Below are 23,273 nucleotides of genomic sequence, written 5' to 3'. Positions count from 1 at the left end.
ATAATAAGGAAGGGAAAGGATTAGAGCCCCTGTCAGATGTTTATATGTCTGTGTCCCTGTACAGATTTCTCTCCCTCCTTGTATTGGTGTCACCAGGACAGGAAGTGAGAGGAAATCTCTCTAAGGCTGGGATCACATTGCTGTGCAGATCACATGTCATGTCTGTGTGATGTGAATTCAGCCGTACAAACTGTGTGACTGAAATCACATTCACACCAGAATGGTGCCGGACCCTTTTTTTGGTCCTCACTGGAATCGGATCACATTGGGTGTCACATCTATACAATCCGATTCCTGCACCATTTCAGTGTTTGCACCGCGATCTGCGAAGTGATCTGGGGATGTCATTAACTTTCCATTGACCCCCCCGCAGTGGTTCTCAGATGTCAGTGTGACCGTCCGGTGATTGAGGTGTGATGAGGGAACCCGCACAGGAATCGCACTGGTTCCCGCATCCCACAAGTCTCATCCCAGCCTAAGGCTCCATTCACACCTATGCAGGGGGCTTTTCAGCCTTTCTGATGTGCTTTCCATAGGTTTTTATACCGTGATTTGTGTTTTGTGTTTTAAAAAAAAGAAATTTGGGGGGAGATTTGTTGCTGGGCAGATTTAACCACTTAGTGCCCACACTATATCCAAAAGACGGCTACAGCGCTGTCTTAAAATGCCAGGAGGGCGTCCATGTACATCTTCCCGTTCTCACATTGCCCATCCCCCTTGGGATTCGGCTGATCACAGATCGGGTAAAGGACAGATCGGGTAAAGGACCAATCACAGTGAGCCCTTTACCATGTGATCAGATGTCAGCCAATGACAGCTGATCTATGGGATGACTTTTATAATGAATCCTAATATAATATATCATTGTGATGTTGTATCTTATAATCACTCGATGTGTCCTGGTGATGGGGGAGGAATTAGGAAAGGAAAAGTTATTGTGAAATAAATATTCTTCTCTATGAAATTATTATTATTATTATTATCCGGGGTATATACAGAGCCAACAGTTTACGCAGCGCTTTACAATATATAGTGACAGACATTCCAATTAGAGTGTTATACAGGAGGAATCAGAGGGTCCTGATCATTAGAGCTTACAATCTAAGAGGGAGGGTCAAAAGATACAAAAGATAATAACTGTGGGGGATGGGCTGATGGAGAAAATAAATGTCCAGTTGTTAAGTGGGGGTAGGATAGGCCTCTCTGAAGAGATGAGTTTTCAGGGATCGTCTGAAAGTGGACAGAGTAGGAGATAGTCAGACAGATTGGAGTAGCGAGTTCCAGAGGATGGGAGAGGCTCGGGAGAAGTCCTGGAGGTGAGCATGGGGTGAGGTGATGAGGGAGTTAGAGAGCAGGAGGTCTTGGGGGGCAACAAAGAGAACAATTTGGTTGATATTTTGAAACCAGGTTAGTGATGGGTCAGCCAATGACAACTGATCACGGAAGTAAACAGGAGCCGGTCAACAGCTTATTTCCCCTCTCACTGTCAGCATTAAGAAGAAAGCTGCTAACCGGCTTCTTTTAGAGGCACATCAGTCCCCTTAGTGCCCACCAGTGCTGCTAAGCAGTGCTCCTCAGTGCCATCTATCAGTGCCCACCAGTGTCACTATCATCTGTCACTTTATCTTTCTGAAAGTATCTGAGGAAAGCCGGGGGCCACATATGTCACATGGCCTGGGGCCCCATAGTAGGTGACATTGTCTGGGGCCCACAAATAAGTCACATTGCCAGGAATCTCAATGATATAACATTGTCTGGGGGCCCTAAATGTTTTGAAAGGTCTGGGGGATGGGACCAAGCTAAGGGTTTTGTAAAAGATACAGCCACCTTGGGGGCTTCATCAGGAGGAGGCACAGAAATGGGTGGGACCTACAATCTATGGTGGTGAAGTAGTTCACAGTTCATGGGGGGCATATGTTGACATTTTTTTATTGTCCTATCACTGCCCGGGGGCCCCAAGTATGTCATATTACTTATGGACCCTTTATGTGTCACGCTACTTTAGGGTTCCAAATTACATTAATAAATCTCTTAGTCATTTGCTCACTTAGGGCAGTCACAGCCCCCCGGCCCATATTTACCCCCCATCAATCCATGTCAGAGCCCTGAGTCCTCACCCATGTAAGATACATGGTGGGTAATGTCAGAGCTTACACAGGATTGATGAGGTCACCCCTCCATCATGTGGCGGTATGTAAATCCTGTGATTGGCTGCTAAAGCCTGAAAACTGCATGCTGGGAGAAGGTCACATAATCCCTCAATACTCAGGAAACTGGGGACTTAGTGAGGACTTTGATGGAGGAACAATAAAGGAAAGTATAAGTGGGTGTGTACGGCTCTTGCGTCACCTACAGAAGGGGGCGGGGCATTCGTTCTAATGGCTCCTCCCAGTATATGAGCACTGTGTATAGTGAGATGGGATGGTGAAGAATTGTATAGAGTGCCGGAGCTGAGAGAGAGCACAGAATGTAACATGACTTATTGTCTGTGTCCGAGCTGTGATGTCATAGTAGGGAAATGGCTACCGAGGGACCCAATGTGGAAAGTACAGATAGAGGTGTACTGGCCCTTTAAGAACAAATCGATCTCCGTCTATCTATCTATCTATCTATCTATCTATCTATCTATCTATCTATCTATCTATCTATCTATAGGATTATAATGTGTAGACAGTCTTATTATTAATACATTTACAATGAGTTTATTCTATTGATTATTTTATTGTGTGAAGGAATAGAAATGAATAATAGATCTACAAATAGAAAGAGATGAAAATCGGTGGAAACATCTCAGAGGAAATATATGAAGAAATGATCCCGAGATTTACTAATGAAAGAAATAATGGGATTTATCACTAATATAATGATATCACTATAATAATGTATGATTACTAGAACTGGAATGTGTCCCCAATATAATGTGTCCCCATAGAATGGATCACCAATAGAATTCTATGGGATCTCTTTTATAATGGATCCTAATATAATGTATCATGTGATGGTGTATTATAATCACTAGATGTGTCCTGGTGATGGGGGAGGATTAGGAAATGAAATGTTATTGTGAAATAAAGATTCTTTATGAACTTATTATTATTAATATTATACAGGGTTTATACAACTTACAGTTTATACAGAGCTTTACAACATGAAGACAGACATTATGAAGACAGACATTACAGTTACAGTGTAATAGAGGAGGAATCAGAGAGCCCTGCACCTTTAGAGCTTACAATCTAGATGGGAGGGTCAAGAGATACAAAAGGTAATAACTGTGGGGGATGGGCTGATGGAGAAAATAAATGTACAGTTGTTAGATGGGGGAGGATAGACTTGACAAAGTAGCCAGATACCTTACTACGCCAATCCATACATGTACACCCCCCCTTTTATACCTTATTCTAAAAATAATGACACAGACACCTGCTGGATGTAAATGGCCTTTTAGGCCTTTATTTTAACAACAAACCAAAATAAACTTTTTATTTAAAACTTCTGTAACCATTTTTATTTTCCATCTATTTTCTTGTAACAAAAAACCAGCTCATCAGATCAACAGTTGTTGATCCCTGACGACCCCATTTTTCTTGAGCCTGTAATCCCAACTTTTTTATGGCATTCGTCCCCAGCCGCCAACTTGCCTCGGGGACTTACCAATTGACCACAGACCCCCAACAACTTATTAGCCCGTCACTCTGGCCAGCCGCCAGACCACCCGGGAGGACTCCATACATATGATGGGTCCTAACATTTCAAAACCTCATCTTGAAACAGTATAATTTGTATATCAGCCGTCAAGGACCCTACCGCCACAGCAGCACAAGAGTGACACCTCACCCTTGTGCCTGCCGCCACACCTGCAAAGCCCTGCCAATACCATCCTCCAGACCCAAAGCCCACAGGTCAATCCCGACCGGGTTAAGGTGGACACCATCCCCCCGCAGATACCTCCAAGTATCCACTTCCAACTCCCAATGCCTCACCACAATACCACCATTACGGGCCACAAACCTCCCCACCTCTCTGTTCACCTTTATCCGTGTCTTATTAATTTTTTCCCAAGACCAGGCCCCCCTCCAAGACATGCGGGCCACAATATCGGACCACACAATAATCATGTCCGGGAAGGCAGTGCGAAGCCTGATGAAGTCCCATCGTACGTCCTTGATAATGTTGCGCATTGGCCTAACAACCAAGTCATTACCTCCCACATGTAGGACCAGGACGTCCGGTGCCCGATCCAGGCCCGCATAATGATGGACCTCCGGAACCACTTTGTGCCACATCATCCCTGGAATGCCAATCCACCGAACTCGGCCTTCCTCCCGTGCCAGTCTGAGTTGCCTGCCATCCGGGCCGAACATCCGCCCGTCTAGCCCCCCAGAACACAAAAGAATGTCCCAAAATCCAAATGAGACATCCCGGCTCTGAAATGACATGGCCAACAATTAACCCAACACAACCCAAAACAACAACATACATGCGACCGTCCCAAAGAACCAGACTCCCACCCCTTTTACAAAAGGTGTGGCCGCACACAGAGCATATATCTCTGAGACTCCCATCGCCCAATTTGCTTAATAACGTCCTCTGGCAAGCCCCATCTAGCTGCCTCCGTGGCCGCCCCTATCCTGAAGGAATGAGCCGCATAATCCCCTGGAGACAAACCCCCGCTCTGCAAACACTTCCTCAACACTGCCGTAAATTGGAACCGCGAAAGGCACGAACCATCGTCATGCATGAATAAAACCCCGTCCCGCTCTGGGCGAACCTCTAAATAAACCCTTAAAGCCTCCACCGGACAAAAACTAGGGTCCGCCCCCCGAAACAACTCCACCCGTATCCCTCTACCCAACTGATCCGTTTTGGACTTCTGACCAAAATTACCACCGAAGAAGGGGCCCAGTGAACGTCCCCTCTCCCCAAACCCCCCGCAGCGTTTTTGGAAGGTGACACCAATTCCCCTATCCGAAACGCCCCAAAGAAAGCCACCAGGAAAGCAGCTCGGAAAAGTTTTTGTTCAAAAACCAAGGAACACACTTCCCCGATGTGGCGCAACAAAATGCCCAAAACTTCAAAAGAAATCGGACGCCGAGAATCCCTTTTTGCCGCCCCTTTTCTAAAACCCCTCAACGCCTTTTTAACTAGAAAATCCTTAGTCACATCCACCAACCCCTTACATTGAAACAAAAAGGCCAAAGCCAACATTTTTTTGCTGACAGCCGACCCAGATACCCCGGACACATAATTATAACAGATAAACCCTAACACCCACATCAGCAGCTCTGCAGGGCTCTCCGACCCCCCAACCTCACCCAACCAGTTCGACCATTCCCTCCACACTGCCTGATAAGCCGCTCGAGTACCTTCACTCAACGACTGCTGAATCAGTCCTCCGATGATTTCAACGCAATCCCCCACATCTCTGGAGGGCACGGCTCCCCGCGTCTGTTTGCGTCCGGCGGCAGTCTGCGAAAGTCCTCCCACTGGAAACGAGACAAAGCATCCACCAACTTATTCTCAATCCCAGGGATATGCACCGCATAAACAAACGCATTAATCCGTAAACAACTGAGCACCAACCTCCTTAACAACCTGACCACCGGAGGCGAGGAAGCCGAAACATTATTTATAGCCACCACCACCCCCATGTTGTCACAATTGAATCGCACTTTTTTATCCCGAAGCCTGTCCCCCCACAATTCCACAGCCAGAACTATGGGAAAAAGCTCCAGTAAGACCAGGTTTTTTAAGAACCCCGCCTCCTTCCAAGATTCCGGCCATGGTTCAGCACTCCATTGCCCTTGGAAATAAGCTCCATAACCCGCCGAACCCGCCGCGTCAGTAAACAACTCCAAATCAGCGTTGCTGACCGGGCCCTCCTGCACTATTGCTCTCCCATTAAACTCAACCAGAAACACCCCCCACACCCCCGGATCGCCCCGCAACTCTCTGGACAACCTCACGAAGTGAGTGGGCACCTTCACACCTGCTGTGGCCGCCGCCAGCCTCCTGCAAAAAATCCGCCCCATAGGCATGATCCTGCAAGCAAAATTCAATTTGCCCAGGAGAGATTGCAATTCCCTCAACCTGAGTTTCTGCCTACCTCGTGCTGCGCCCACCTCCTGCCTCAGCGCCACCACCTTCTCCTCAGGCAACCTACATTCCATGGCCATGGAATCAATCGTGATACCCAAAAACACTATCTCCGACTTGGGACCCTCCGTCTTTTCCCTCGCCAAGGGAACCCCAAACCGGTCGGCCAGATGCTGCAATGTCCCCAGCAGTATCCCGCAGCCGCGGGATCCTGGGGGCCCCACACACAGGAAGTCATCCAGGTAATGGATGACCGAGTTGACCCCCGCCGTCTCCCGCACAGCCCATTCAAAAAACGAACTGAACAGCTCAAAAAGTGCACACGAGATCATCCCATAGGCAAGCAGCGATCAACAAAATAAGATCCCTGCCAGCAACAACCCAACAAGCGCATACTCCCTGGGTGCACCGGCAACAAACGAAATGCCGCCTCCACATCCGTTTTTGCCAAAAGAGCCCCCCTGCCATACTTTCACACCCACGTAATTGCCGCATCAAATGACGTATAAGTAACCGCACAAGCTTGCGGGTCAATACCATCATTTACCGATCCGCCCCTGGGGTAAGACAGGTGATGAATCATCCTGAATTGCCCCGGTTCCTTTTTCGGAACCACCCCCAAAGGCGAGACCACCAGATCCGCCATCGGAGGGGTAAGAAATGGGCCAGCCATCCGGCCCAGCGCCACCTCCTTAGCTAGTTTAGCTGACACCACTTGTTCATACATTAAAGCCGACTTTAAATTTTTTGCCAGCGGGGGAACCTCCCTTAACGCACTCGGAATCCGAAACCCATTCCTAAAACCAGCCTCCAACAACCCCGCCGCCACCCGATCAGGATACCTACTTAGGAAAGGCAGCATCCTTTCCAGCCTCACCGGCGTCATCCCTTTTTCCAGCGAAGTCCCCAGGACGACCTTTTCCTTGCCGGAAACAACGCGCGAAGGGGTGCCCTCCACCACATCCCGAACACTCATGCTTGTAACGACAGGTGTTACCAAACTTGCACGTCCCCTCATTGAATTGCCAGCAAACCCCTTTCTTTTTTGGGGCCAGCGATCCTGCTGAGGCAGCGACACCGGCCCCCCCTGGAAAAAACTGTCCAGGGACCCTGGACGAAGTCATCAACTTCATCCACAGGCTGATGTCCTTGTGGTCCCATCTAATAGCCGGGCGCACCGCTTTCCGTTGACGAAACTGCTCGTCATAACGTAGCCAGGCCAAGCCCCCATAAACCCTGTGTGCCTCACTAATGGCCTCCAGGTAACAGAACAATGCCGAACAATTCTCCGGCGCCTTTTCACCAATCACGCTAGCTAAAATCGCAAACGCTTGCTGCCAGTTCGCAAACGTGCGTGGAATAAGCCTATATCTCCTCCTCTCCTCCTCCTCCTTTTTGCTTTCATCCGGCTTGACCCTGTCTAAATTAAACTTTTCCAACGGCAACAACGAGAAGATTTCCACAAACTCGTCTTTCCAAATCTTCTCCCTCACCTCCTTCTTCAAATGCGCTCCTAACGGTCCCTCGAAGCACACATAAACTTCGCTCCTCGCCGCATCCGCCAGGCGAATCCTCTCAGCATCTTTGTCCTTTTCCACCGCCGCACTACTTGTTCCCTCGCCGTCCTTCCTCGCCTCCTTCTCCGTCTGCGTCTCCGCCGCCACCCCACCCCCGCCAACCCCTGCCCGACGGGAACAGCCGTCCCCCCCTCCACCGGAGCCGCTGGAGGCGGCCCCACCCACGGGTTAATCGGGGCGGGCGCCGGCCCCCGAGCCGCCCCCCAGGCGGCTCAGCACCTCTTTTAGCACCGACAACAACTCACTGCCCCCCCGCTATCCCCGCTGGAACCCTCCTCCCCCCATCCCCCCACTAACCCCAGCGAACAACCCCCCAAAGACACCGATGACTTACCGGGCTGCCGCCTGGAAGGCCCTCCAGCCGCTGTCCCCACTGCCGCCGGCGATGCACATTCTTCATCAGGCAGCTCCCCCTCCTCCATGCTGCTATCTTCGGAAAGCGCCTGGCCCCTCGGGGGCCTCCGCGCTGGTGTGCCAGACGGCCCAGGCCGTTCCCGATCGTTCCGCCCGTTCGGAGCATGGCGGCCGCCATGTTTTGTGTTTACATCGACCTCACTTCCGGTCGCGCCGACGTCATGTCCGCTGACGTCATCAGCGTGCGCCGCACCATTCGAGCACGCGCTGCTCCTCCTCAGGCCCTCCCTCTCAGGCACAGAAACATGCCCGGAGGCGTGGCCACCCGACTGCCGCTCTGCATTCACTGATGGGCCCCCCCGGAAGCCAAGATGGCGCACCCACGTGGCAGGCCGCCGGCCGCTTCAGGGACAAGGCCGGCGCCCAAGAACCCCACTCTCCCCCGGCGAGCAGCCCCCCCGACCGGAACATCGCCAGGGGGAACCACTGGAACCACCACCGATCGCGTGGACCTGGAGGTGGCCTGAGACCCGTCCCGGTAAGTGACCCCCCTCCCTCTGGGACTCTGCCGTGGACGGGGATTCCTTCCAGGCCCCCCGCTAGCTGACTGGGGCGTCCGTTTTGCAGGGGGACCTGAAGGGGCCCAGCTGGGGCTCCCAAGCCGGCGTTGAGTCCGGGGGGCAATGTCAGGGCTAAGGCGCACAGGGCGCCGTGACCTCCTTGCCCGTGTCGGGGGTACCCTATCTGCGGAAGGTCCCCACCCTACCCCCTGAAGGGTGGCCGCAATTTGGCTTTGCAACCAGTCTGCGCCAAGCTGTTCCCATAGCTGCTCTAACCCACTCATCTTTTCCAGGGAGCTGATCCTGAACGTTCCTCCTGACCTGCTGCTCCAGACTGCTGACCTTCCTAAACTCACGTGCCTTCACATCAACTCTACTCCACCCCCTCTTACACCATCCTCCAATCAGGTAAGCCTTGCAACTTTCTTAACCCCTCGTACCATTCCCCTGCGTAAGCCTTGCACCCTGTCATGTATGTCCTACGCTTACGTTGCCCTACAGCTACGTACATGTCTTCTCTGAAGAGATGAGTTTTCAGGGATAGTCTGAAAGTGGACAGAGTAGGAGATAGTCGGACAGATTGGAGTAGCAAGTTCCAGAGAATGGGGAGGCTCTGGAGAAGTCCTGGAGGTCAGTATGGGGTGAGGTGATGAGGGAGTTATAGAGCGGGAGGTCTTGGGAGGAATGAAGAGAGCGGTTTGGTTGGTATTTTGAGACTAGCTTAGTGATGTAGCTGGGGCCAAGTTGCGGATGGTTTTGTAAGTTATTCTTAGTATTTTGAATTTGATTTACTAGATGAGTGGAATCCAGTGAGGGATTGGCAGAGAGGGGTGGCAGACACTGAGCGGTTGGTAAGGTGGATGAGCCTGGCAGCAGCATTCATGATGGACTGAAGGGGGATTTTTTGTTAAAATATTGGGCTTGTAATGCCGCGTACACATGATTTGGAATTGCGCTCAAGCTTGTGTTGCCTACATATGGTCACACCAAATCCCGACAGTCAAGAACACGGTGATGTACAACACTATGACAAGCCGAGAAAATGAAGTTCAATGCTTCCGAGCATGCCTTGAATTGTTCCCGAGCATGTGTAGGAATTTTGAGCTTCGGAATTGCATACAGACCAACAAGAATTTCCGAAACTTTTTCCGTCTGAAAAATTGGGAAAATGCTCTCAATCTTCTGCTGACTGAAATTCCGCCAGCAAAAGTCCAATGGAGAATACACGCGGTCGCATTTTTTCAGATGAAAAGCTCTCATCGGTCTTTTGCTGGCCGAATTTCCGATCATGTGAACGCGGCATTAGACCGCTGCGCAAATACGGTGTGATGTAAAGTATTGCAATGACCAACATTTTGTTCTTTGGGGTGTCTGAATTTTTTTTTGATATATATATATATATATATATATATATATATATATATATATATATATATATATATATATATAATGTTTGGAGGTTCTATGTAATTTTCCAGAAAAAAATTGATTTTAACTTATAAACAACAAATCTCAAAAAGAGGCTCGGGGGGGGCTGAAGTGGGTAAAGATCAGGTGACAACCCTATATACATAACATAATGACATAAAATATAAGAGACAAATAAGATAAGTAAATAAAAGGTAAACTGTGTGAAATAATAAATAGCACTAGAATCCAGAGATCTCCAACGTTTGCTGGACACCCCCAAACATCTTCTGGAAATATAATCTACACAAAAGGGTTTAAAGCGCGTTAGTAATGAATTTTATGGATTTTATGCTAGTAGCTGTAAAGCTGTAATTGTGACAAGTAACTCACCTTTCCAAGTTTATGGACTTGACCATCAAACAATCCAGTGGAAACCACGGCACAAATGTGGCCAACAGATTCCTGTTTAGAATGAAATGACAAATTATCAGGCAAAACAACAAAATCAGCAAACATGTAACAGAAGCATACACATAGTTCCCATAGAATTCACACTTACCTGCTGGTGTGTAATTAGGTGATGTAGGTACACATCACTTACCTGCATTGTAAGAAAATATGACACTTTAATAACAATAACACAATCTTACAGGATTGATTTGGATACATTTTGTGTAGTCTCTTACCTCATCTACCAACCACTTTGTTCCACGCAGTGTTATGAAGGAAGAGACATGGAGCTTGTAAGGCCCTCCAACCACTTCCAATGACTCCTCATCTTCCTTACTCCATAACATTTGAACTGGAGAGAGAAAAAAAAAAAGGTTTGTTTGGTAGAATATCAAACCTATAAGGTTAATGAAACAAGAACTGGATAAAATGTAATGCCAAACAGTGGCAACTTAATAACGGCCATAAGATTGAAAAGGCCAGACCGACAGGGCACAGCCAAACATATGACCAACGGGGTCAAACTATAAATAATCCATTAACTGATTCCTCTCTCCTCTATGGTTTGCACGATATTCCGTGAAGTATCTAGCGAGGGCTTAAAATGCAAGATTTATGTATTGAATTACATGTATAATAAACATTACACTTAATATAGTACATAGGAGGTAAAACAGACTGACTAAACACAGAGAAAAATAAATATATATATAAAAAAGTACAATAAATATAGATCTATATCCATCCTATTCAGACGATGAGTTTCTTGTACCTCAATAGTGACAATCTTTTGTTGGTGTATTCTACAGCATAGCGAATAACTGAAGGCCTCTGTTGACTGGTAGAAGTATTGCTGATGTTTCCTTGAGGCGTCTCCATTGATTGATTCTCATCACGTTCCTGGAAGGTGACTGGGTCATCTTCCGTTTTGGTCCCCCGGTACGGCTTTAGGTGGTCCACGTTGTATTTGTTCTTTAGAGTTGCTCCTTCTTTATTTGACAATGTAGCCATCTTCCCAGATATTGCCTGGATGACATAAGGCCCATAGAAATTGGGCTCAAATGTTCCGCCTTTCCTTCCTTTCTTCCGCATGTTGAAGAGTAGGGATGAGCCGAATACTCCCCATTTGGTTCGCATCCAGAACCTGTGAACATGCAAAAAATTTGTTTGAACACCCGAACACCGTTAAAGTCTATGGGACACGAACATGTATAATCAAAAGTGCTAATATTAAAAGCTTATAAGCATTGTATTGTATTGTCATAGTGTTTGGGGACCCGGGTCCTGCCCCAGGGGACATGTATCAATGCAAAAAAAAGTTATAAAAATTGAAGTTTTTTCGGGAGCAGTGATTTTAATAATGTATAAAGTGAAACAATAAAAGTGTAATATTCCTTTACATTTCGTACCTGAGGGGTGTCTATAATATGCCTGAAAAGGGAAGCATGTTACCCGTGTTTAGAACAGTCTGACAGCAAAATGACATTTCTAAAGGAAAAAAAGTAATTTAAACTACTCACGGCTACAATGGATTGTCGGTCCGACAATACACATAAAAGTTCATTGATAAAAACGGCATGGGATTTCCCCACAGGGGAACCAAAATTTAAAAAACAAATGCATACAGGTCCCCCTAAATTCCATACCAGGCCCTCCGGGTCTGGTATGGATATTAAGGGGAACCCCGCGCCAAAGTCTTTTAAAAAAATCCATACCAGACCCTTATCCAAACACGTAACCTGGCAGGCAGCATGAAAAGAGGGGGGACTAGAGAGTGCCCCCCTCCTGAACTGTACCAGGTCACATGCCCGCAACATTGGGAGGGTGGCTCCTCAAAGCACCTTGTCCCCATGTTGATGGGCAGAAGGGCCTCATCCCCACAACCCTTGCCCGCTGGCTGTGGGGGTCTACAGGAGGGGGGCTTATCAGAATCTGGAAGCCACCTTTAACAAGGGGACCCCCAGATCCCCCCCCCCGTGTGAATAGGTAGTGGTGTACAAATGTACCTCTACCATTTCACAAAAAAAGTGTCAAAATGGTAAAAAACAAACACAAGAGATGGTTTTTGGCAAGTCCTTTATTAATTTCTTCCTCTTTCCGCTTCTTTTTCCATCTTCTTTCTTCTGATCTTCCTTCGGTGTTCTTCTTTCTCCATCTTCTGCTTCTCCATCTTCTTCTTCCTCCGCTCTTCTCGTCCCGCATCTTGCTCCGACTTGTTCTCTGCTTCCTCCGCACGATCCGCCTCAGTGGGAGTATTCCGCAGTGTGACGCTTCGGTTCTTCTGACACTTCTTATAAATCTGTACACTAAACCATTAACTCAATTACATCAGAACATTTGAGCTTCACTCCGGCACAATACATTTTACATTTCAGTTCTGTCCCCAGGAAAAAATACCTGAAATCACTATCTATGTTTATGGTTAGTGCAGCACGACAATGTATCGCCTACCACTGGCGCTCAGAAATTACTCCAACGAAAGTTGAATGGTTTAGAAGAATAAACAATATTGAACAAGTCGAAGAACTCATAAGTATATCTCAGGAAAATATTACAAAATTCTCTGCAACCTGGCAAGTCTGGACATCATTTAAGAACTCGCAGTCTTATAAATCAACTGTCAAACAATAATGTGATTTATTTATAAAGAAGAAGCTAACACATATCTTGGGGTAAAATACTTTTATTACAAGTCCTAATATCATTAAAACTGCATCACCACCCCCCCCCCCCTTTTTATTTATTTTTTTACGCCTTTTTTTTCCCTTTCATCCCTATATCTCCCAAACTGATTATTTATAACTTGACAATCAACATTTTCATATATAAAAAAAAGGTGGACTAATTACTAACTATGAGCAATAACTAAAGGTTTTTTCTCCTGTGAAAATATGGATGTCATTTCCTTCCGTAATTGTACTGTACTTCATCTAACAACTGTTGTTGAGTTCAAATGTTTATTCATGTACTAAGTTGTATTATGCTTTTTTATTCACCCAATAAAAACTTGTGAAACAAAAAAAAAGAGAGGATTTAAGTAAATTCCCTAAATGTCTACCTTAGCTATTCCAATTATCCTCAAGGGTACTTCTCTCCACCGAGGCCAGGAAGATGTGGACCAGATCTCAGAGTATCTCTCTTGTTGGTGTCGTGTAGAAAGGACCGGGTCTTCTAATTTGCTAATATCTTTCACTTTGAGCAATCACATCCCTATCGTCGGTGGTGACGTTGATTTCCATGTTAATGGAACACAAGCCTTAGCAGCATCTAAAAGATGACGTATAACAGATTTCTCCTATGCCTTTTCTGGTATGTGGGGTGCGTGAAGAAGGAAAAAGGCCGGGTCATCTGGAATCTGGAATCCTACAGTCTGTAATAATTTGGAGAATACGTCTGACCTCTATCCAGAAGTTCCTTAATTTGGGGCATTCCCAAAAAAATATGCAACATGGTACCTCTGTCTCCTTGACATCTCCAGCAGAGGTCTGAATAGTCTGGGAAGAACAGTCTATCTGGTGTTCTATACCACCAAGTAAGAATTTTAAAATTGAGTTTTCACACAAACAGACGATTCATGTGTAAATCTAAGCCCCCATACACACGGTCGGAAATTCTGGCAAAAATGTCCTATCGGACCATGTTGTCGGAAAATCCGTACATGTGTGGGCTCCATCAGACTTTTCCCGTCGGAATTTCCGACGGAAAAAGTTTGAGAGCTGGATCTCAAATTTTCCGACAACAAAATCTGATCATGGCAATTCCGATCGCGTGTAGCCTAGTCCGACATGCAGATTGCCACGCATGCTCAGAAGAAATTCTGAGACGGAAGCGCTCGGTCAGGTAAAACTAGCGTTTATAATCGATATAGCACATTCGTCACGCTGCAATGTTAAAAATTGTTTAATGCAGCGCATTCTCTTTTTCTTTAGCATGCAAGATGAATGAAGTTCTTTTGCTGCTCATATTCACACAGACTTCTCCAAAACGTATTTCTTCATTCTTTTTCATGATTTCATGACTAGAATATTTTTGAGATCTCCAGATTTTTATTTGTAAAATTTGTGGTTTTTTTTATTTATTTTTTAATCAAGATCTCCTTTATTTGACATTTTGCTCATTTTGTGTTAGCCACTGATCTGCCTATGTACGCAAAGCTGAAAGGAGTGCAGGGTCAGTGTGGCTCTTGGCTTCCAGGCACAACAGATGCAGCACAGCATGGCAACGTCTCACCTGGCATGTCGAATAGGTTCTGGGGAGCTTGGGCGGCGCAGCGGAAGAGACGCTAGCAGCGGAAAAGGAGGAGTCAGCTGAGGAGGAGAGGGCGGAGGATGGAGGGGGAGAAGAAGAGGCAGGCCTGCATGCAATCCGTGGCGGTAAAACCAAATCTACACGGGTGCCACGGGTTACATGCTTGACGGCCGTCAGAAGGTTCACCCAGTGGACAGTAAAAGTTATATACCTTCCCTGCCCGTGTTTGCTAGACCACGTGTCTGTGGTCAGATGTATCTTAGCACGACACTGTGTGCCAGAGATACATTCACTTGCCGCTGAACATGGCCATATAGCTCTGGGATGCCCTTCTGTGAGAAATACTTCCTCCCTGGGACCTTTGATTGTGGTGTTCCAATGGCCACAAATTTTCGAAAGGCCTCAGAGTCCACCAGCTTATATGGCAGTAGTTGGTGGGCTATCAGTTCTGACAAGCCAGCGGTCAACCGTTGGGCAAGAGGGTTATTCTGCATCATTTTTTTACACTCGAACATTTGGCCCATGGAAGCCTGCCTTTTTCCAGAAAAATGTGAGGACGGCATGATGGAAGGTGGAGTGGAGGACAATTGTGAGGAGAGAGGAGAAGGAGAAGTAGAAGACGAGGCTGGACGGTGAGAGCTTGGAGTGTGGCTTTGTGTGTTCCGTTGCTTCCACTGGGCTCGGTGATGGCAGCTCATGTGCCTTCTTAAGGCGGTCGTCCCTAGGTGAGTGTTGGGCTTACGGCAACTTATGCATTGACTGTAAAGGCTGCCGATGGCAACACTATTGTCAGCAGCGGACACGTTAAAAAAAGCCCACACTGCGGAGCCATGTGCCGCCATCCTGGGAGTGCCAGATGTGACCGTACATGGCCGATGCCTCGCTCCTGATACATTAGTAGTCTGCTTTGTCCCTCCTGTGCAATGTAAGTTATTCCTGCTTCTCCTCCCTATCTGCTGGTCCATATCTCCCTCTGAACTCCCCTCCTCTTCCTCTCTTGTTGGCACCCACGTGATATCACTAGACACGTCATCATCAACGTCACCTTCCCCATCGCTATAATTAGAGATCTCGGAGTAGGCAGCAACAGCGGGGACCAACCTCCTCCTTGGGCTGATCTGGGTACTGTCGTCAGACTGCTGAGTGGCGGTTGTTGCTACCTCCTCTTCCTGATCCAATGCCAAGAGTGGCTGCGCATCAGAAATGTCTTGTGATGGATCGGAAAATAATTCCTGTGACTCAAGCGGAGGGTATATGGTGGTGGTGGTGTTGGTGGTAGTGTCTTTGGGGATGCACACAGCAGAGAGTGAAGAAGAGGGTGCAGATCGAGAGGATGAGGAGGGTGCAGAAGAGTAAGGCTGAGTGAGCCACTCAACCAAGTCTGGTGCTTCCTTTGACTTAATCAAATGCACCTTCTGCAATTTTCCACTTTGGCTCAAGCCTGTTGCTCCTGCCCTACCCCTACCACCCCTGCGGAAGGGCCTGCCTCTTCCTCTGCCTGTCATTTTTTAAATGACCCTGTGACAAAAGACTCTAGAGAAGTGCAGTATATATGTGGAAGAAGGTATATAACACCCCGCTTCAATCTGTCATTTTTGGGGGCCACTGGTCTATCACACCAATTATAATACTTTTTTTTTTAATTGCGTTTGTCACTCTTTGTAGTAACGCTGCAGAACCTCTCAGCAGTCACAATGCTGCACAGTGGAAATGCACTATACTATGCTTTCTATATGTGCAAGTATTTTATAAGTGTATTACACCCCTATATACTGCACACCAAATAGTACACCTATACCAGTCCTTAAAAGGACCTTTTGTGGACCTAATAGTAGCTAGCTAGTAGTTAGTGAATTGCAGACTGTCCCTGCTCCAAACACCAAACTGTCCCTCCCTACACTGAGAAACGACAGCTGCAGAATCGGTCAGCAGCACTGCATGAAGTGCACTATAATATGCTTTCTATATTAGAAAGAAAGTATATTATACGTGTACAACCCTATATACTGTGCACCTATAAAAGGACCTTTGTGGATTTGCAGACTGCTCCAAACACCAAACTGTCCCTCAGTCCCTACACTGATAAAAGACAGCTGCAGAATCGGTCAGTAATCAGCTCAGCAGCACAGCAGTCAAGTATAATATGCTTTCTATATTTGAAAGAAAGTATATTCTAGGTGTACAACCCTATATACTGTACACCTATACCAGTCCTTAAAAGGACCTTTGTGGACCTAGTAGCTAGTGATTTGCTGACTGTCCCTGCTCCAAACACCAAACTGTCCCTCCCTACACTGATAAAAGACAGCTGCAGAATCAGTCAGCAAGCACTTGGCAGCACAGCAGTCAGCAGTGCACCATAATATACTTGAAAGAAAGTATATTATAGGTGTATTACAACCCCATATACTGTACACCTTTACCGGTCCTTAAAAGGACTTTTGTGGACCTAATAGTAATAGCTAATTAGCTAGCTAGTTATTAGACTGTCTGTCCCTGCTCCACACAGCGTCCTTTCCCTACACTGACAAAAGACAGAATGTAAAATGGCCGCCATATCAGGTCTATTTATAAGGTAGGGGGTATGTCCATGTGCTGAAATGTCTCAATTGGCTGTCCTGTACCCCAGGATGGATGTGTCATGGGTCAAAGTTCTTCACAATGTAAAACAAATATGGCCGCCGCGAACAGCGTCAGAAGTCCACCGGTTTGGCGAGTCGCGAATGAGCAAAATTTGCCGCGAACCGACTGCAGGGTGAACCGCAAGGCCATCTCTAACAAGAGGCTGCATCTTCTATGAGACCAGACTGAACCCAGGTCATCACTCTCTGGTCTTCCTTCCAGGTTGTGGCTGTGGTGCAGGAGGTGTGGCAGAAGGAGGAGGAGCATGGTCCAAATCACACAAGTGTGTTTTTTGTGTGATTTGGCCTAACAACCCCTTATTTAAAGCGTGGGTAAGTATTTCCTCACCAATGATGCGTTGCCCCTCCTCCATTTGGCTCAGTTTGCAGGCAGCCAAGGCGACAAAGGCCTCTTGATAAGTGGGGCTTTGAGAGCCACATAAGCCTCCCTAATCCATGCCCTCCTCCTAGCTGAGGTCTTCCTGTGTATGAAAAAGGGACATAGTTTTATTTTTTGGTTCATCAAACACACACAATTTTCAGCTCTTGACTGTTGCAAATTGTTAACAAATAGAAAAGACTCTTTATTTTGTTGCTGTAGTGGGGATGCTTGGCTTGTCACAAACAGGGCAACTCCCTGAAGTTGTCAATGAACAGGGGGAGGAAGCGGTGGTTGTTAAACCCATCCATATTCTCTGCAAGAAAACACCAGACAAACCCTAAATGCCAGGCTAAACTCTCCTAATCTTGTCCCAATATAAGCCTCAATCTAGAAGCAGTCTAGGCTAGTGATGTGCCAAGTTCAAATTGTACCTTGGTTATAGCGAACGTCGCATCAGCTCTCTCCCTCTGCTCACAGCTCATACGTACGACACACACGTGTGATGTTTTATATATATTGTGCGCATGCGTGAAACTCCGCCTACCCCTGACTAGCTTTCTAGTCTATTACCCACCCCTTCTCTTTACAGAGCAGTGGGGAGAGCACATGGCGGAGACACAGCAGGTGTGCACTGATTATTACACCAAAGAGGAGGAGGACGAGGAAAGCCCGGAGGCAGAAACGTCCCGATCCCGGAGGAGAAGATTTAAGGCCTCAAATATGTATTTTGTAGAAATGTTGGAGATGGTGGACATATTGAAGTTGAGTGACTATGATGGGAAGTATGGGCCTTACCCCAACCCAAATATCAGAAAGGCCAAGATCATGGCTAAAGTTGTGAAGGGTTTGCAGATGAACTTTGGGGTCCGCCAACCCAAGGATCAACTGAGGAAACGCTGATCAGACCTGAATCTGAGGGAGTACGATCAGTACCAAAAGATCAAGCGACTTCTTCAAAAAAGTAAGTAGTTGTCGTGTGTTCATATTATTATTATTGCTTGCATACTGCTCCATGTGCTTTGATTTCATGTTGTACAGTTTAAAATGGCCACTTTCATGTTTGTGGGTTGAATTGTTCGTAATAAACCTCGATCGTTCACCAAATTCAAATACAATGTTTTGGCAAGTTGCAGGAAATTACATTTGTTCAGGCCTATCTATCTCTAGTCAATGGAAGTTTCTTGTCTACAGGATTTGGTAATAGAATTGAATGCAAACTTGATTTAGTGTAAAGGAGAGGACACTCAGTAGCTGTTTACACATCTGGACTCTGGAGCACTAGTGTGGGACACCAGAACACCCTTTTTATTAGGGTGTCCCACACACGTGCTCCAGTGGATACTATAGGGGTGTCTCCATCTGGCAAACTTTCACAAAACAGGTAAGTATTCCAGCTTTAGAAAGTGTCAAAAAGAATATATTTCTGCTTTGAACTCTGCCAAAAAACACAATTGTATGACACTTCCAAGCAATGTTTCATATCCCTATTTCTGTCCTCAAATATCTATGTGTTAGGTATTCCTTTTTTACATTCTCATAGAGGAGAGAAGACTCGGGACGACTGAGGACACCAGGGACCCCACACCTCCCAAAGAAGGGGAAATACCAACACCAGAAGCGGAGGAGGAGGAGGAGGAAGGAGAGATTGTCGAAATTGTCACCACACCAGATGAGTGTCTGAGGCCACAGCTTCAGGTAAGCTAATCAATGTATGCCTGCATATTTATAATACACAGTGTTTTTTTGGGTTTCTTTTTAGGTGATGTGGATGTTGTGGAAGAAGAATCACATTTTATCAGTGAAAGTGCCCAGCTCCTCATCGGGGAGATAATGGGGTGCAATAATGATTTAGATGATATCAAGAAAAACATCAATGATGTTCAACAAAAAATGAAGAACGTCATTGATTTTTTAGGGAAAATCTGAAACACCCCCAAACTATCTAGCATCCATTTTCTGTTTTTCAACCACAAAATTTTCAAGTTTGAAGAATGCAAAATTTGGAAGATGCACACAGTGTGTCAACATGTGCTATCTCCCATCATGAGAGATCAATGTCCACGTTTTGTGGGTGCAACCCCTTCCTTGCTAATAAAGTGGCTGAGGTGAAGGGGTTGCACCCCCAAAACACGTACATTGATCCCCCATGATGGGATCAGGAAGAAAATGCCCAGTTTGATCCCGAATTTGTGTGCATCTTCTAAATTTGGCTTTTACAGGGGTGACATCCCATGTGATGAAGGCAATATCAACACAGTTTGGACATACCCATGTCTGATATTGTCTTCACTTTTCCAAGTTGAACTTTGTAAGTTCCTGTGTTCTGTATGTTCTGCTTTGATACGTGCCTGTTTACACAAAAGTGCCAAGTTATATTAATGTTAGCAAGATAATGTTATATACACCAAATATGTTGGTTTGTTGTAAAACCCTTTTATAAACGCACATGTGAATGTGCTTGAAGCAAAAAGTTTAAGTATCAACAATGTGTGGCTTCCTTATTCAATACCCCATAAGCAGTATTTGTAGTTAAGTTGTTGTTTTCTGTGACAATGGGTGTTATTTAATAAAGGCAAATCCACTTTGCACTTCAAGTGCAGTTTCAGGTGCACTTTTTCAGTGCACTTGTAGTGCATTGTGGATTTGCCTTTAGTAAATAACACCCACAGTGCTTTTGTAATTTACCAAGAATCACGCCATTTTCAGGACTCCACACATTTCTGTCATGGTGCTGAAAAGGAGTAATCTTTTTGTCAGTAATGCACTACATACCTTAACTAGAAAAACTAGCTGTATGTAGCAGACCCACAACATTAGAAGATTATTTTTAGGAAGAAGAGACTGTCACCTCATCTCGCCAAGAAAGTGGGTTTACACTGTTGAAGATAAAGGCCAAAAAATAAACCATTAAATAAGCTAGGAGACACCTAAAACAAAGCCAAGCAGTAAATGAAAACAAATTTCATTTTAAAAGTAAAATTTATTTAAAAATGCCTCTCAGACATTGTCTGGCATATCAATGGCCCCCCTACCCACAAAGTACTCCATATATCTTGTTTTGACTTTGCAGGCGTTTTTTTTGGGGGGGGGCAAGCCAGGACTCACAGCTTCAAGGGCCATCAGGTTGGCATTTTGGGGTAAGTCAGCATCAGGGCCAACTGAGACCACATAGTTCGGTGAGTGTTTTTTTTTTTTTTTTTAATTGTGCAGAATGCAGCAGGAAAGCACAATGCGATTGAGTTTATATTCAGCCATGTGGATTGGAGTCAAAAATAGGTAGAAGCGGCTGGCCATTATCCCAAAAGTGTTCTCCACTACTCTTCGGGCTCTGGACACCTGGAAATTAAAGACCCTCTGGTCCGGGGTGAGGGTCTTCATCGGGAAAAGGCAGATGTCTTGACAGCGCAAACGCCTCATCTGCGATGAACATGAAGGGGAGTCCTTCTGCATTCTCCTCTGGAGGTGGCAAGCCCAGACTGCCACTCTGGAGACACCAGTAGAACTCCATCAGCGTGATGACTCCACTATCTGAGATCCGGACATTTTTCCCCACATCCACATACAGGAAGTCATATGTCGCTGACACCACCGCCAACATCACAATACTATTATACCCCTTGTAATTATAATAATAAGACCCCGAGTTTGGGGGGGTGGGACGATGGGGACATGTTTCCCATCAATTGCCCCTCCACAGTTGGGAAAGTTCCAGTGGCTGGCAAAGTGGGAGGCCACAGTCTGCCATTCCTGTGGCGTTGAAGAAAACTGTGGAGTCAAACAAGAAAAAAAAAATAGTAATTTTGTACATAAACATTGCAAGCAGATTAGATACAAACATTTTGGGCCAAGATCAGTATAAATTTTTTTGAAAACAGTATTTAAAACCAAAAGTATAATGTCCCCTTCCTCACCCCCCATCTGATGGCCCATTGCCAAAAATTAGGGGGGATGTATTGGACAGGTAACCCTCTCCACTTCAATGAGAACTGAATGTCAAAATAATGTTTGATAGTTTGGCCAGACCCTCCTTACTTTACACTATTGGCAGCCCACCGGACAGGTAAGAGGTGTCATAATCCCAAATAAATCACAAAATGAATAAATGGAAACACATTTTTACATTCTGCTATTACCTATCAAGATAATAATAGGAGTAAAAAAAAACTTTAAAAAGTAGCATTTGAAAGTATTGAGCCAGGCCCTTGCACTACATGCTTTGGTGAATTCATCCATAAATATGACCACTAGGTATAGTGTGTACTGGGTTTGGCAAAGTCCGCAGAAAGAAAATTGGTATCAGCTGACCTAGCAGTTGGGGGAGGGGGGTTCCTAATGAGTTTGGCCGACCAAAAAAAACCTCAGGGACTCTGCATGAAGTTAAACACACACATAACTTTTGTAGAGATTTTAGGGTGTGTTTAGGAGAAACCAATACTATGGAGCTGACAAAATACATTGCTAAGTGACTAAGCTATAGGTGTATGGGCCCAGAATAGCGTGCTGAGGAGGTTAGTGAAGGCAAAAATGCATGAAGGACAGAAAAAACATTAAAAGCTTCCAGCATGCTTGAGGACAAAGGGGCACAGCATATGACAGCATATTGCAATCCTGGTAATTAGGGAAGGAGGAAAGAAATACAATACATTAGCAAACAGTAAATACATAGAATGTGATGTTAAAGGAGAAATCTTACCTTCATATAGTCCTTCCGCAGGACCTCTATGATGGCAGATCAGGTCTCTGGAATAATGATCTCCAGAGCCTGGGGGGAGATGCCTGTGGAGAACTTGAGGTCCTGAAGGCTTCTCCCTGTCGCCATGTACCTCAACGTGGCAACTAGCCTCTGCTCCACAGTGATGGCTTGCCGCATGTAGGTATCCTGCCTGCTGATATAAGGGGTCAGCAAAGCCAACAGACGGTGAAAAACGGGGTCCGTCATCCTGAGAAAATTCCTGAAATCATGAGGATTATTCTCCCGGATCTCACGAAGCAAAGACATGTGCGAGAATTGGTCACACTAGAGCAACCAATTCTTGCTCCATGAACTCCTCCTCGCCCTGTTCATGGACCGGGCTTGTGTCAAAGCTAAAAAGCTAAAAGCCCAACACCAAGCCCCCCGCACAGCACAAACTCTACGACGAGTACGTACATGAAACATGGCTTCAAAGCGGTTGGCTGGTCAGAACGGACAATAGAAAGCACCGATAAAAATCAAGGCCTGAAAAAACAAACTGCAAACCAGAAACAAGCGGACAATAAGCACTGAAAATCAAAGCGTACTATATACCAAGATCTAGGCTGACAAACAAATGCAAACTGACTACACGCACTGATAAACAGATACGCACCGACAAGCACAAACTGTAGAGCAGTAACGATCTGAAGCACAAGTCTGAAAAGTGCGAATCATCACAAACCAAACTTCTACTAACATGCAATAAACACAAAATCAGAAGAAGGAGCCCAAAGGGTGCCGAACGTGGTGCTGAACTTCCCTTTTCATGTCCCATCGTATGGGGCTTATGTCACAACTAAGGATGAGCCGAACACCCCCCTGTTCGGTTCGCACCAGAAC

At 46.0% G+C, this 23,273-nt stretch overlaps 1 long non-coding RNA gene across 1 annotated transcript in view; it reads left to right on the top strand.

The window, feature by feature from the left end:
* LOC143961793 (uncharacterized) overlaps positions 1-23,273 on the top strand; it is a 95,164-nt gene continuing 71,891 nt past the window's right edge. The window contains exon 1 of the long non-coding RNA XR_013270554.1: positions 1-1,407. This is a non-coding gene — a long non-coding RNA (uncharacterized LOC143961793). The remainder of the gene's footprint in view (positions 1,408-23,273) is intronic.

The sequence above is a fragment of the Lithobates pipiens genome, unplaced genomic scaffold (assembly GCF_037356315.1).
Source record: "Lithobates pipiens isolate NorthernLeopardFrog02 unplaced genomic scaffold, aLitPip1_a1.2 Scaffold_8, whole genome shotgun sequence".
Classification (NCBI taxonomy): Eukaryota; Metazoa; Chordata; class Amphibia; order Anura; family Ranidae; genus Lithobates; species Lithobates pipiens.
This window is presented reverse-complemented; position numbering and strand designations above follow the sequence as displayed.